This window comes from Prionailurus viverrinus, chromosome F1 (assembly GCF_022837055.1).
Source record: "Prionailurus viverrinus isolate Anna chromosome F1, UM_Priviv_1.0, whole genome shotgun sequence".
In the NCBI taxonomy this organism is placed as follows: domain Eukaryota; kingdom Metazoa; phylum Chordata; class Mammalia; order Carnivora; family Felidae; genus Prionailurus; species Prionailurus viverrinus.
Window position 1 is genome coordinate 61756081 of NC_062577.1, and position 14176 is coordinate 61770256.

Genomic DNA, 14176 nt, shown 5'->3' on the forward strand with positions numbered 1-14176 from the left:
CTGACTTCTCTGGGGAAAGCTTTTGCCTAATGCAGCTTGACCCTGGCGCCTTACGTCCCTAGTTGTTGGTGTACCTGACAGATTGGACTTGGACTCCAGCCCCTCCCCCCTCCATCATTGGGTTCACGGAGAACAGAGGGAGGGACAGCCAGGTGACCGACATCCTTGCAGTGTGACTTTAGGCTTGACCGAGTAGGAAAGGGGAGTTGCCAACATTGTTAATGTGGAGAATGATTTGGGGGGGTCGGGGAACGGCATCCCCAAAACAGTTTGTTGATGAGAGCAGGGTACATGGCAGAGAGGGGAAGTTGAAGAGGGCGGTCAGTTAGGGAAATGGTGGTGTAACTAGTTGTTAAGGCCAAAGGTGGTCATAATTAAATTGGTATAAAGTTTTATAGCTTTAACTTACATCATTCCTTGAATTTTTTTGTTATTTAAATTAACTTTATTGAGGTAAAATTACGTAATATAAAATGTGCTGTTTGTATTTATAGTAAAGTGAGTTTTGACAAATGTGTGCATCATGCAGCCGCCATGCCAATTAAGATACGGACTATTTTTTTAACTCTGAAAGTTATCTTGGGCCCCTTGCCAGCTTATTCGAATCCCATACTCCTGGCCCCAAACAATCACTGATCTGTTTTCTATCACTGAAGTTTAGATTTGTATTTATAAATGGAAAGCATACAGTACGGCAATACTATTTTGTATTTGGCTTCTTTTATCCAGCGCCGTATTTTTGAGATTTATCCATGTTACATTTACTATGAATTATGTTCCTTTTACTACAGAGTACATGTCTACTGAATGGATATACCACAATTTATTTATCCATTTACCTTGTTTTTTTGTTTGTTTGTTTTTATTTTTGTTTCTTTAGAGAGAGAGAAAGCAAGTTAGCTGGGGAGAGGGGCAGAGGGAAAGAGAGGAAGAATATATATATATATTTTTTTAATTTAATTTTTTATTTTTTAAAATTTACATCCAAATTAGTTAGCATGTAGTGCAACGATGATTTCAGGAGGAGATTCCTTAGTGCCCCTCCCCCATTTAGCCCATCCCCCCTTCCACCACCCCTCCCGTAACCCTCAGTTTGTTCTCCATATTTATGAGTCTCTTCTGTTTTGTCCCCCTCCCTGTTTTTATATTATTTTTGTTTCCCTTCCCTTATGTTCGTCTGTTGTGTCTCGTAAAGTCCTCATATGAGTGAAGTCATAGGATTTTTGTCTTTCTCTGACTGAGCATAATACCCTCTAGTTCCATCCACATCATTGCAAATGGCAAGATTTCATTCTTTTTGATTGTCGAGTAATACTCCATTGTGTGTGTGTGTGTGTGTGTATACACACACATACATACCACATCTTCTTTATCCATTCACCCATCGATGGACATTTGGGCTCTTTCCATCCTTTGGCTATTGTGGATAGTGCTGCCATAAACATGGGGGTGCATGTGTCCCTTTGAAACAGCACACCTGTATCCCTTAGATGAATGCCTAGTAGTGCAGTTGCTGGGTCGTAGGGTAGTTCTGTTTTTAGTTTTTTGAGGAACCTCCATACCGTTTTCCGGAGTGGCCGCACCAGCTTGCATTCCCATCCTTGTAAATCGTCATAATCCTGTAGGATAAGTCCTGTCCTCGCTTTGCAGCTGAAAATGCAAGGCTTGGAGAGGCTGGTGATTTGCAGTTACTAAGAGGCAAAGCAAGTACTTTGATGTCTTTCATTAATTCATTCATGCAGTTTTATTTGATTTAATTCAAAAATCGTTGTGGTTTTTTTTGTTTTTGTTTTTTTTTGTTTTTGTTTTTTTTTTGTTTTTTTTTTTTTGTTTTTTTTTTTTTTGTTTTTTTTTTTTATCTGGCCGGGTCAGTGCTTCCAAACCTTTGCATCCTGGCCCTCAACGGAAAAGGATAACCTGTGCCCTGGCATCCCTGGGGGAGGTGCTCCTTGGTGGAGCCCACGGGGCACGCCCTCTGGTGGCGAGGGTTACAACTGCAGTCTTCTGCCGAGATCATCATGACTGAATTTAGGGAGTATACTGGGGGAACCATACAAATAATAATCCAATATAACTTTGACTGCCGTAAACACTTAAGTGGTTGTGGAAACATGGCTTTGGTTTTTGCATCGCTATAAAAAATTTCCAACCATCAGCAGGACGGGGGTGGGAGGGAGAAGAGAGAAGACAGTCGAGCCGGTGACCTTACGCGTGTCGTTTTTTCTTTAGACAAGGACCAGATTCGGCTTCCTGCCGTTCCCCTCTGTGGCCACCAGAGGGAGCAGAGCGGGCCGCAGTTCCTCCCGCTCACTTCTGGGGCGCAGTGTCGTGCGGTGGGCGGGGGGGGGGGGGGGGGGGGCGGGAGCAGAGCTGGGCTCGATGCAGAGGCTCAGATGACGAGAAGCTGCGCTTTGCAGCCCTCTTGTGTGATGTGGATTGCTGGCTTCTCCTGGGGTCCGGCCTGCAGCGGTCGGGGTGTTAGGTAGCTGAGGCGTGGCCTGGGACCTCACTGTGTGCCGTGTGCCTGCGAAGGGGGTGGGGGGTGGGATGGAAAGGACTGTGTGCCCTCTCAGCTACTCCTGCTGGCCTCGGGGTCTCCAGAGGGAGCTGGGTGGTCACTGCTGTGTCCAGGGAACATCTTCCAGCCCTCTGGTCCCTACCCTCACAATTCCATCCCTCACCAGCAGCAAATGAGTTTTCACTTCTTGTTAGCTGAGCAGAAGAATCCAGGCATTGAGCCTGTGACAGTGGGTTGGACAGTCCTGACAAAAGGGGGAAAGCTCTTATCGTAATCTGGAAGACTTGCCTAAACCCTGTTTGAGAGGGGACATTTTGTCTTCCACTTCCAGCAGCCAAGTTCAATCCCTTCTATTTTTTTTTTTTAATTTTTTTTTTCAACGTTTATTTATTTTTTGGGACAGAGAGAGACAGAGCATGAACGGGGGAGGGGCAGAGAGAGAGAGGGAGACACAGAATCGGAAACAGGCTCCAGGCTCTGAGCCATCAGCCCAGAGCCTGACGCGGGGCTCGAACACACAGACCGCGAGATCGTGACCTGGCTGAAGTCGGACGCTTAACCGACTGCGCCACCCAGGCGCCCCATCAGTCCCTTCTATTAACAAGTCAGCAATTGAAGAATTTCCCAGTGTTATTGTTGGTTTAAACTTTTTAAAAAAATTTATTAAAAACATTTTTAAAATGTTTGTTTTTGAGAGAGAGAGAGAGAGAGACACGGAGTGTGAGCAGGGGAGCGGGCAGAGAGAGAGGGAGACACAGAATCCAAAGAGGGTTCCAAGCTCTGAGCTGTCAGCACAGAGCCAGACATGGGGCTCCAACTCACGAATTGGGAGATCATGACCTGAGCGGAAGTTGGACGCAACACTCTATCAAAAGCAATTATTTACTCCTTTGTTGTTGTTTTTTTTTTTAAATTGTATTTTAGAGAAAGAGAGAGAGAGAGCACAAACGGGAGAAGGGCAGAGGGAGAGAGAGAGAAAGACGATCTGAAGCAGGCTTCATGCTCAGCACAGGGCCTGATGTGGGGCTCGATCCCATGACCCTGAGATCACAACATGGGCTGAAATCAAGAGTCAGACACTCAACGGACTGAGCCACCTGGGCTCCCTGATCTATCCCTTCTTTTATGTTCTTACCAACCCTACCCCACCTCCCAACAATTTCCAGCTTGTCACCACGCACAACCCAGCCTCCAACTCCTCCATGCTGCTGCATTTAGGCTGTTGCATGGCGGAAAGACTGGGTGGCTGCCATGGGTCCCTCCTAACCCCTCCCTCACCCCCAGCTCCTCTCCACTGCCCGTGCCTTGACATTCCTTGCTGGTTCTCCTGTTACTCTCCTACCTTCTCTCCCCGATTCCTGTCTTCCAGTGCACACGGAAGTTCAGTGAACAGAGGAGTTGACCTAAAATGTATAAAAGGCCCAAAGTGGGGAGGAGAAAGGCAGAGAGGGGCAGCGGAATGTATTCTGGCAATCCCGCTGACCGACAGCAATGGAGTCACTGTTCCTTTTGGATGTGTGAGCAATCCAGCTGCAAAATCCCACCCCGACAGCCTGTTTCCAGAACCGTTTCTGGTACTGTCTGCAAAGGAAAGTCTGTGGCAAAAGTTCTCTAAGAGATGCGGAGGCAGAGACCTGAGAAGTGTGTGCCCGTGTCCTGTGGAGCATTCTCCAGCCTGGAAGAGAGTGGCTGGAGAGTGGTTGCAACATGACGAGCAGGGACAGCTGTGGGCAGAGAGAGGAAGGGGTGTGACAGAGGGAAAGGTCAGGAGGTAAAGAAAGCGGGAGCAAAAGAGGAAGGGAAAAGAAAGAGGGCGTGGCAAAGTTGAGGTGCTGAGCAGAAGGGTCATGGAGGAAGGCGAGAAAGATGGAGAAGTGACTGAAGAAAAGGGGGGGCATTCGTATGTCCCCGAAACATGCCGTCCCACTGAGCTCTGTTCGCACTGCAGACTCACGAGCAAGAGGCGACGATTGTCTTAAGCCGCTAAGTCTCGGGGCGCTTTGTTATGCGCCAATGGGTGACTGAGACACACCTCGTATGGTGTGGAGTTTGGGCTTTGGTGCGAGACGCTCTTGCAGATGCTGAGAATGTTTTCATGGGATTGTGGAGGTGGTTAGGGTCTTAGAAGGATCTCTGTTGGCAGCCATATGGACAAGGGATGGAGGTGGGCCAGTTCTGGACACCGAAGAGGATTGGAAGTGGTCAGGAGGCCATTTCAGAGAAGGGGGCCACGGGAGGGCCTTGTTATAGGTGTCACCAACATCAATCCCAGGTCCAGACGATTGGTTTGAGGCTATCATGGAAGTTCCACCATCCTGGCCGGAGTCTGGTTCAGGAGTGGGCTTTTTTTTTTTTTTTTTTTTTAAGTAAGCTTTATGCCCAACATGGGTTTTGAACTCATGACCCCGAGGTCAAGAGTCGCATGCTGTACCGACTGAGCCAGCCAGGTGCCCAAGGAGCAGGCATCTGACCCATCTCTGGCTAATTAGACCTGAGGAAAAGTGTGCTGGGGGCCTCTGGAAAAAGCGTCCCCCCTCCTAAAAAGGAGCCGCAGGAAGAGAGGAGCTCTCTTCCCTCTGGACGTTCTTTTGGTGTATAGATTATGAGTTGAATTGTGTTTCCCCAAATTTTATGTTGGACCCTCAACCCTTGTGCCTCAGAATGTGACTGTATTTGAGGACAGGGTCAGCAAAGATGTGACTAGGTTGAAATAAGACCATTTGAGTGGGCCCTAGTTGAATCTCACTGGTCTCCATTCATTCATTCATTCATTTATTTATTTTTAAGGGTTTATGTATGTCCTTGTTTTTGAGAGAGACAGAGACAGTGTGAGCAGGGGTGGGGCAGAGAGAGAGGGAGAGAGAGAATCCCAAGCAGGCTCCATGCTGTCCGCGCAGAGCCCGATGTGGGGTTCGAACTCACGAAACTGTGAGATCATGGCCTGAGCTGAAACCAAGAGTCAGACGTTGTAATCGGCTGAGCCACCCAGGGGCCCCTCACTGGTGTCCTCATAAGAAGACGAAGTTTGGATACACAGAGGCACTTGGGACGTGTGCACGGAGGAAAGACCGTGTGAGGCCCCAGCGAGCAGGCTGCTGTCCATCCGCAAGCCAAGGAGAGAGGCCTCAGGAGAGAGCACACGTGCCGACACCCTGATTTTGGACTTGCCGCCTGCAGGACTGTGCGAAAATACATTTCTGCTGTTGAAGTCCCCAGTCTGAGTATTTTGTTAGGGCAGGCCCTGGCAAGCTGATACGCAGGCGATGCTCGGAACTCGGCCGATGTCTCACGCAGCTGGCGAAGCCAGCACAGGGGGAACGAAGGGGTCCTCGAAGGCACGGACGCGCTGATGAGTAGATCAAGCCTGAGCTGCCGTGTCTCGTGCCATCTCATGAGGCAGTTTCTTCACTTTTTGTTTAAGCCACTTCGAGATGGGATCTCTGTTGGTCACAGCTGAAAACACCCTCGCCGATCTAGACCTGAGCCAAATAAACATCGGCACAGTGGGATCTGGGGGAGGTGGTGGGGGGAACAGATTGAAGAGGGGGTAGGAGGTGAGATCGATGGGACACAGTCGTGGATGGCGGCTGGGTGGCAGTGGTCAGAGGGGTGACGTCCCTAAGATTAGGTCTGCTGTCCTCCCAGACTCTTAGGTGCCATCAACTATAGGTCATTGCACAGTTTATATACCACAAAAGAGGAAATGCAGAATGATGTTAAAAATGTCAAAACGTGAACACATGTGTCTTAAATCAATAAAAATACAAAAGAAATGTAAATTTTCTTTGGAGCTTATTTTCTTGGGCGCTGTTCTATTTTCTTTTTTTTTTTTTTTTTATTATTTATTTTGAGAGAGAGAGCATGAGAGGGGCAGAGAGAGAGAATCCCAAACAGTAGGAGAGAGAGAATCCCGATCCAGGGCTTGAACTCACAAACCATGAGATCAGGACCGGAGCCGAAATCAAGAGTCAGACACTTAACCAACTGAGCCACCCGGGCGCCCTGGAGTTCTCCTTTTTTATCAACATATCTGAGCATTTGGTGTGAATCAGTACTCTGAGCCTACAAAGATAGAAAAGATTATCTTAGCAAAAAAGAGACAACCTTTTCCTAAGCATTGCAATATTGTCAGTGCTATGATAATATGCATTAGGTACATGGTGTCACCGTGGAGGGCCTGATCAGTTCTCTTGCAGCTGAAAGGCGGTGGAGGAGGTCAGAGGCATCAGGGGGCAGGTCGTGCTGACTTATTCTCAAATGTTGTCTCCAGACTGGCGGTCACCTATAGTAAATTTTCACTAGTTTGTGGCAAAATGAGAAAATTAAGAAGAACAAATTCGGGTCTTTGTATGGAGCTCAGTTTAATTCAACTAAAGGCTTATATTTATTCTGAAATGATCATGTTCCTATTTTGTTGTTAAAATTTCCTTTTTAGGGACGCCTGGGAGGCTCAGTCGGTTGAGTGTCCGACTCCGGCCCAGGTCATGATCTCACGGTTCGTGAGTTCGAGCCTCGTGTCAGGCTCTGTGCTGACAGCTCAGAGCCTGGAACCTGCTTCGGATTCTGTGTCTCCCCCTCTCTCTGCCCCTCTTCAGGTCATGCTCTTGAAAGGGCGGGCCTACGCCGGCCGACTCCATCTTGTTCTGTGTCCTTCACCTTGACCATGCCTCCTGCTCTTGAGTAACCTCCCACTCACCTGCCTAACAGGACTCCGACCCTTCCCCAGCCAATCGGCTGAGGCCACAGCCATTACCTCACCAACTGCCCCTAGACCCCTATAAAACCTTTGTGCTTTTGAAACTCGCTCTCTCTCCCCGGTATCTCACCGCTGCTCGGTGCAGGTAGGAGATTGAGCTCGAGCTAGCTCGAATAAAGGCTCTTTGCTTTTGCATCGGACTCGGCTCCCTGGTGGTCTTTGGGGATCGCGAATTCTGGGCATAACACTCTCACTCTGTCTCTGTCAAAAATAAATAAACTTTAAAAAAAATTAAAAGAGGGGCGCCTGGGTGGCGCAGTCGGTTAAGCGTCCGACTTCAGCCAGGTCACGATCTCGCGGTCCGTGAGTTCGAGCCCCGCGTCGGGCTCTGGGCTGATGGCTCAGAGCCTGGAGCCTGTTTCCTATTCTGTGTCCCCCTCTCTCTCTGCCCCTCCCCCGTTCATGCTCTGTCTCTCTCTGTCCCAAAAATAAATAAACGTTGAAAAAAAAATTAAAAAAAAAATTAAAAGAAATTCCCTTTTTAAATAAAATGATAATGTTGGTAGATATTTAATTAAAAAAAGGTTTTTCCGGGGCGCCTGGGTGGCGCAGTCGGTTAAGCGTCCGACTTCAGCCAGGTCACGATCTCGCAGTCCATGAGTTCGAGCCCCGCGTCAGGCTCTGGACTGATGGCTCGGAGCCTGGAGCCTGTTTCCGATTCTGTGTCTCCCTCTCTCTCTGCCCCTCCCCCGTTCATGCTCTCTCTCTGTCCCAAAAATAAATAAAAAACGTTGAAAAAAAAAAATTAAAAAAAAGGTTTTTCCTTGTAAGAAAGACCCACAAGGGGCCCTGGCTGGCTCAGTGGGTGGAGCGTGTGACTCTTGACCTCGGGGGTTGTGAGTTCGAGCCCCATGTTGGGTGTAGAGGTTACTTAAAAAAAAAAAAATCGGGGCGTCTGGGTGGCGCAGTCGGTTAAGCGTCCGACTTCAGCCAGGTCACGATCTCGCGGTCCGTGAGTTCGAGCCCCGCGTCAGGCTCTGGACTGATGGCTCAGAGCCTGGAGCCTGTTTCCGATTCTGTGTCTCCCTCTCTCTCTGCCCCTCCCTCGTTCATGCTCTGTCTCTCTCTGTCCCAAAAATAAATAAACGTTGAAAAAAAAAATTAAAAAAAAAAATCTTAAAAAAGGTACAAAAAACCCCAAAGCAATATCAACTCATACTGGTCTTCTCAACGATTTTCTTTTGGGGAAATACACGGGTCCATGAATTTCCCAGTCGAGGAACCTGCTCCCAGGGGCCTGGTCTCTCCTGGGTCAGAGGGAAGGTCTTTGATATGCACCAAGGCCACATCCCCCTGCAGACTTGAGACGTGGGCTGACTGATCATTTCTTACCCCTGGTGTTATCTGACCTGTAGCTATTAGGGTGTAGGCTGGCTGAGTGTCCTGGGCCCATGCTCTGCCTCCGTGTGACCCTGAGGGAGTCTAGTAGGTGCTCCCAGCCACTCCCCACTTCAGTGGCCTTGGGATTTCCAGATGTGGCTGCAAGGTCTGTTTTGTGCCTGTTCTCTTCACATTGAGTGAGGACTTCCTCCACAAGGTCAGTAACAAAGGCCTTTTATTTTTTTTTTTAATTTTTTTTTCAACGTTTTTTATTTTATTTTTGGGACAGAGAGAGACAGAGCATGAACGGGGGAGGGGCAGAGAGAGAGGGAGACACAGAATCAGAAACAGGCTCCAGGCTCTGAGCCATCAGCCCAGAGCCTGACGCGGGGCTCGAACTCCCGGACCACGAGATCGTGACCTGGCTGAAGTCGGACGCTTAACCGACTGCGCCACCCAGGCGCCCCAACAAAGGCCTTTTAAAGATTCGCATTTCTCTTCATTGTTATTGATCTTTTTTCTTTTCTTTTTTTTTTTTTTGAAGAACCAAAGCATGTTTCTAAAGATCATCTCACTTGACCTCCACAAAATCATGTGCACCAGTTTCATTTTAGGTACGGGGACACTGAGGCTCACGTACGTTAAATACAATCCCGAGGACACTCAACTCGTAAGCACTGACCCCCTCTGACCTTGAAGTCTGTGAATATTTTCATTCTTCTAGACTTTGAAATTGTCTGCGAACTCTTTAACATTTAGACGAGCACACAAAGTTCTTCATTCTGCCCCTCTGTTAGCCTCGTGGCCACGGTCCCACCACCCCCTACTTCACCCCCTCTGGTTCAGCCGCTTGAATCTGTTTCCACTTCTTCAACAGGTTGGGCTATGCTATACATTTTTTCTCCATGCCTTGCTGTCTCCCTGCCTTGAATCCCTTTTTCTCTCTACTGGTAAGTCATATTTATTCCTTCAGAATAAGCTAAGGTGTCATTAGGCTTGGGAAGCTCGCTCTGATGGAACCCTGAGGACCTTTTCCCTGACAGCCACCTGACCCCCCTGCGGGCCTCTCCACCCTCCTGTCCTGTCTCCACATCTTTCTGCTGTTCTCCTGGGCTGGCCTTTCATTTATTCTTCTCAGTTTACTTTTCTGTTGACTTGTCAGCAACTCCCTTGAGACATGAGTCCTTTGAGGGCATGTCTTCTTACCTTGAATGCCCCGTGCCCTGGGCAGGGCCCAGCACAAGCGTGGAGATGTATGGAAAGAGGCAGGTAGGAAGTCTGTGCTGTGGGGTCAGAGGCCCTGAGTGGATACGGCGCTGGTCCTCTCAGGGCCTTGCCACCCAGGCTGTGCTACAGACGTGGGATGGTTCGGGGCTGGTAGCGAGGACAGGCTGGTCTTGTGTCAGAAAGGTAGTGAGATTGCAGCTCTGCATATTCTCTAGCTGTGGTCACTGCCGCACCCGAGAATGGACCTGCCCTCCTTCGTCTCCGTCTCTGCCCAGAGGCTGCAAGGAAATCAAAGGGGGGTGCCTTCATGCAGGAGGTGGAATGATGAAGGATTTTTTTTTAAGGGAAGGGAGGGGGTGGGCGGAGAGGGAGGGAGAGAGAATCCCAAGCAGGCTCCACCCTCAGCTTGGAGCCCGATGCACGGCTGACACGGGGCTCCATCCCACGACCCTGGGATCGTGACCCGAGCTGAAGTCAAGAGGCCGACACTCAACCTACCGAGCCACCCGGGAGCCCTGAGTGATGAAGAATTTAAATAGAGCCCAGTTGGGGCAATCAGGTTTTTTGTCTTCTGGGAGTTATTATTTAGGATTGTGGTAAACTATACATGATACAAAACTTGCCATTTTCATCATCTTTGTGTGTACAGTTCAGCGGCATTAATCTCTTCACACTGTCGTGTGGCATCACCACTGCTTGTTTCCAGAACTTTTTCATCACCCCAAACAGAAACTCTGTACTCATTAAGCAATAATAATTCCACATTCCTTCCATCCCCCAGCCCATGGTGATCTCTGTTCTTCTCTTTACGTCTGTGAATTTGCCTGTTCTAGGTACTTCCTATAAATGGAATCATACAATACTTACCCTTTTGCGTCTGACTTATTTCACTTAGCATAACGTTCTCGAGACTTACCCGTGTTGTAGCGTGTGTCCGAGGTTTGTTCCTTTTTATCCATCGTAGGTATATAGTACATTTATCATTGCTGATGGACACTGGGTTGTTTCCATCTTTTGGCCATTGTGAATAAGGCTGTAATGAACACCGGTGTACGATATCTGAGTCTTTGTTTTCGATTCTTTTGGGTCTATGCCTAGGGGTGGAATTGCCGGATCATGTGATAAAGTGATGTTTCAGATTTTGAGGAGCATATTGTGTTGGAGTGAGTCACTGGGTGTAACACGGAACATGGGAGTCCTTGTGGGGATCAAGGGCACTTGTGTAAGGTTGTCGGTCAGTGTGCGCGCGTGTGTGTGGCTGGTATGTATGTGTGGGAATGTGACCTTTCCTTACTCTTTGCTGGGTCTCAGGGCCAGAGCTGTGGGACCCTCTGTTCAGGTACAGACATTCTGTACCTTTGAGGACTGAACTGCAAGGGTTAGGGGCTTCCAAAACACCATTTTAGCCTCGTGATGAAATAATATTAGTGGTCCTTTCTTGGTGGTTGTAACAAATAGCAGAGATGCATGGGAACTGGGGCATCCCTCCCTCTCTGTGTCCCTCCCTCTCTCCCTGTCTTCTGTGATGCAGTAGACATCTGTGAACCACGGCACAACCCAAGGGCTAGGATGTCATTACCCTACTCCTATCCGTGTGCTTCTCTAGATCACTCCACCTCCCCTCCCCCACCTTGCTTCTGCCTCACTAGTAGCCACTGTCTGATTTTGTGGTTATCGTTCTGTTGTTTAAGTTACTTTTTAGCGATCACACACATGTGCGTACACATCACACATATGCTTAAGTGATACATTGTCTAATTCCTTTGTTTTCAAACTGTATGAAAATACTAACATGTTACATGTTGTCTTTGGAACATCCCTGTCCCCTATGATATGTAACTATGATTATCCTATGCGGTTACACATTCACATGTTCGTAGTCGATGCTATTTATATATATCACTGCATGAATATGGCACAATTTTCCTGCTATTCCGTTTTTGAGCATTTGTTTTGTTTCCAGGTTTGTTTGTTTTTTTCTTCCCCCCCTGGTGAGGAACAATGCTGCTGGGGACATTGTTGAGTATGTCTCCAGGTACCTATTTGCTCAAGTTTCTTTTGGGTATGTGACTGGAAGTCAAATTGCTGGATCATTAGACTTTATGAATATTCAGCTTTGCAAGATACTATTAAGTTAAAAAAATCGTACCAAGTTACACTTTCATCAACAATACATAACTGTTCAATTGATCCATATGCTCTTGAACACTGCATATCATTAGACTTCCTTGTTTTTGCCAATTATACACTCTGAATTTGCATTTCTCCACTCCTAGGGAGGTTGAATATCTTTTCATGTGTTTATTGGCCATATGTGTCTCTTTGTGGAATGCTTGTTCATATATTTTGCCAGATTTTCTATTGGATTATCCTTTTCTTATCTCCTTATTGATTAATAGAAATTCTTTAAGTATTAGTATTGACACCAATCTTTTGTTAGTTACTATGCGGTGCAAATATATTCTGTCAATGTCTATCTTTTACTTTTACTTATTTAAAAATTTTTCTTAGATGTTTATTTATTTTTGAGAGAAAGAGAAACAGAGCATGAGTGCGGAAGGGGCAGAGCGAGAGGGAGACACAGAATCGGAAGCAGGCTCCAGGCTCTGAGCTGTCAACACAGAGCCCAACTCAGGGCTCGAACTCATGGACCATGAGATCATGACCTGAGCCGAAATCAAGAATCAGATACTTAACTGACTGAGCCACCCAGGCATCCTTTTAATTTATTTTTTTTAAGTTTATTTATTTATTTTGTTGGAGGGGGAGAGAGAGTGAGCGAGTGGGGCTGGGGGGGGGGAGAGAGAGAGAGGGGGAGAGAGAGAGAAAGAGAGAGAGAATCCCAAGCAGAGTCCGTGTTGTTAGTGTAGAACCTGATGCAGGACTCGATCCCACGAACTGTGAGATCATGACTGGAGCCAGAATCAAGAGTCGGATGCTTAACTGAGCCCCCAGGCACCCTGAGAGTGAAAAGATGATTATCTCTTGTTCACATTATCTTGAAATTTCAAAACAGTGAATAACTGTAGTATCCCATGGCAAATCCCCTAAGGAATGGGAAAAACCCACTCGACTCGGAAGACCGTCTCCATCCCTAACATGGTTTCTCTGCTCTCCTTTCTCTGAGTAGAAGCCAGTGGCTTTCATTCTCTATTCAACCGAGTCTTGGACAGTCAGTAATGGTTGACATGATAGAAAAACAGGAATCCCATTTGTCTTTCCTTAAGCACTGTGTATCGATCATGGATTTCATCAGTAGTATCTAAAAGCTCAGGCTGGTGGAATTCCAACGTTTTTTCTTCCCTCAAGGGGGGTGGAAGGTTTTACGTAATTAAATCCTGTGTCAAGCTTACTTGTTTTAAGTAGTTAAAACTGTTAAGTAATTACTTGTTTTAAGTAATTAAAGCTATGCTGTGTCACTATATACGCATACATATGTATATATGCATATGTGTATACATACATATGCATATGTATGTACAAAAAATATTTAAGACATATTACCAGCACGACCATGCTAAAATAAATGTGTAAGCAGAACTGGCAACTAGACTGCAGCCAGGAAAAAAGGCAAACATTTAAAGGCTTGACAAATTAAGAGCAAAAAGAGGAACAGGGTGGGAGGAACCACCACATTTGGAAAAGCGAGTGGCTAGAAGTGAAAGATGAACTTATTTTTAAGACTTGACTAAGGGGCTGGGAGTCAAATTTCTAGGGTCCCAGACCCGAAAGTTGGCCTTTGATATAGGCTGAGAAGAATTACCAAAACCAAAACACAAGGTGGCGCAAGTCTCTGCTGAGGACGTGTAAACCTGAAATGATGCTTAAAAAGCATCCGTTGGAATGAAGCTGTTGGATTTTCGGCATTTGGTGGCGTATCTAAGTGTCTGAACTTATGCTGGGCTGTACAGCTGGGACGGAAGGCGGGAAAGACGCGTCAGGGAAGAGCGTGGAGCAAGGGCAGGTCAAAGTGTGTGATCTCAAGGCTCCGTCCCAGTGAAGGAAGCACTCAGGTGTGCTAAGGAGCAGCATCAGAGACACCCAGAAGGACAGGTCTGCCAGAAAGACTCTGAGGACTTTGCGAGGAAGTCACATAGGGGCGTGGGACAGAGGCACGGTTGGGGAAGGTAAAGGTAAAGGGGAATCCTTGCGGGAACAGGAAATTCAAATTAGGCTCTTCATCCTTGTGGGGTAGCGAGTGGGTGTGTGGGCACGTGGAACCCGTGTGGGAGATGTAACTACACACAATCAGGGAAAGTGCCAACACGGATATGGATTACACATGACAGATGATAACATGAAATAGAATAAGACCCTCCATGCGGTGCCTGGGTGGCTCAGTCAGTTAAGCGTCC

General features: G+C 47.3%; 1 protein-coding gene across 5 annotated transcripts in view; it reads left to right on the forward strand.

Annotated features, from left to right (window-relative positions):
- Positions 1 to 14176, forward strand: part of CD244 (CD244 molecule) — a 53959-nt gene that overhangs the window by 2003 nt on the left and 37780 nt on the right. The window lies entirely within an intron of this gene.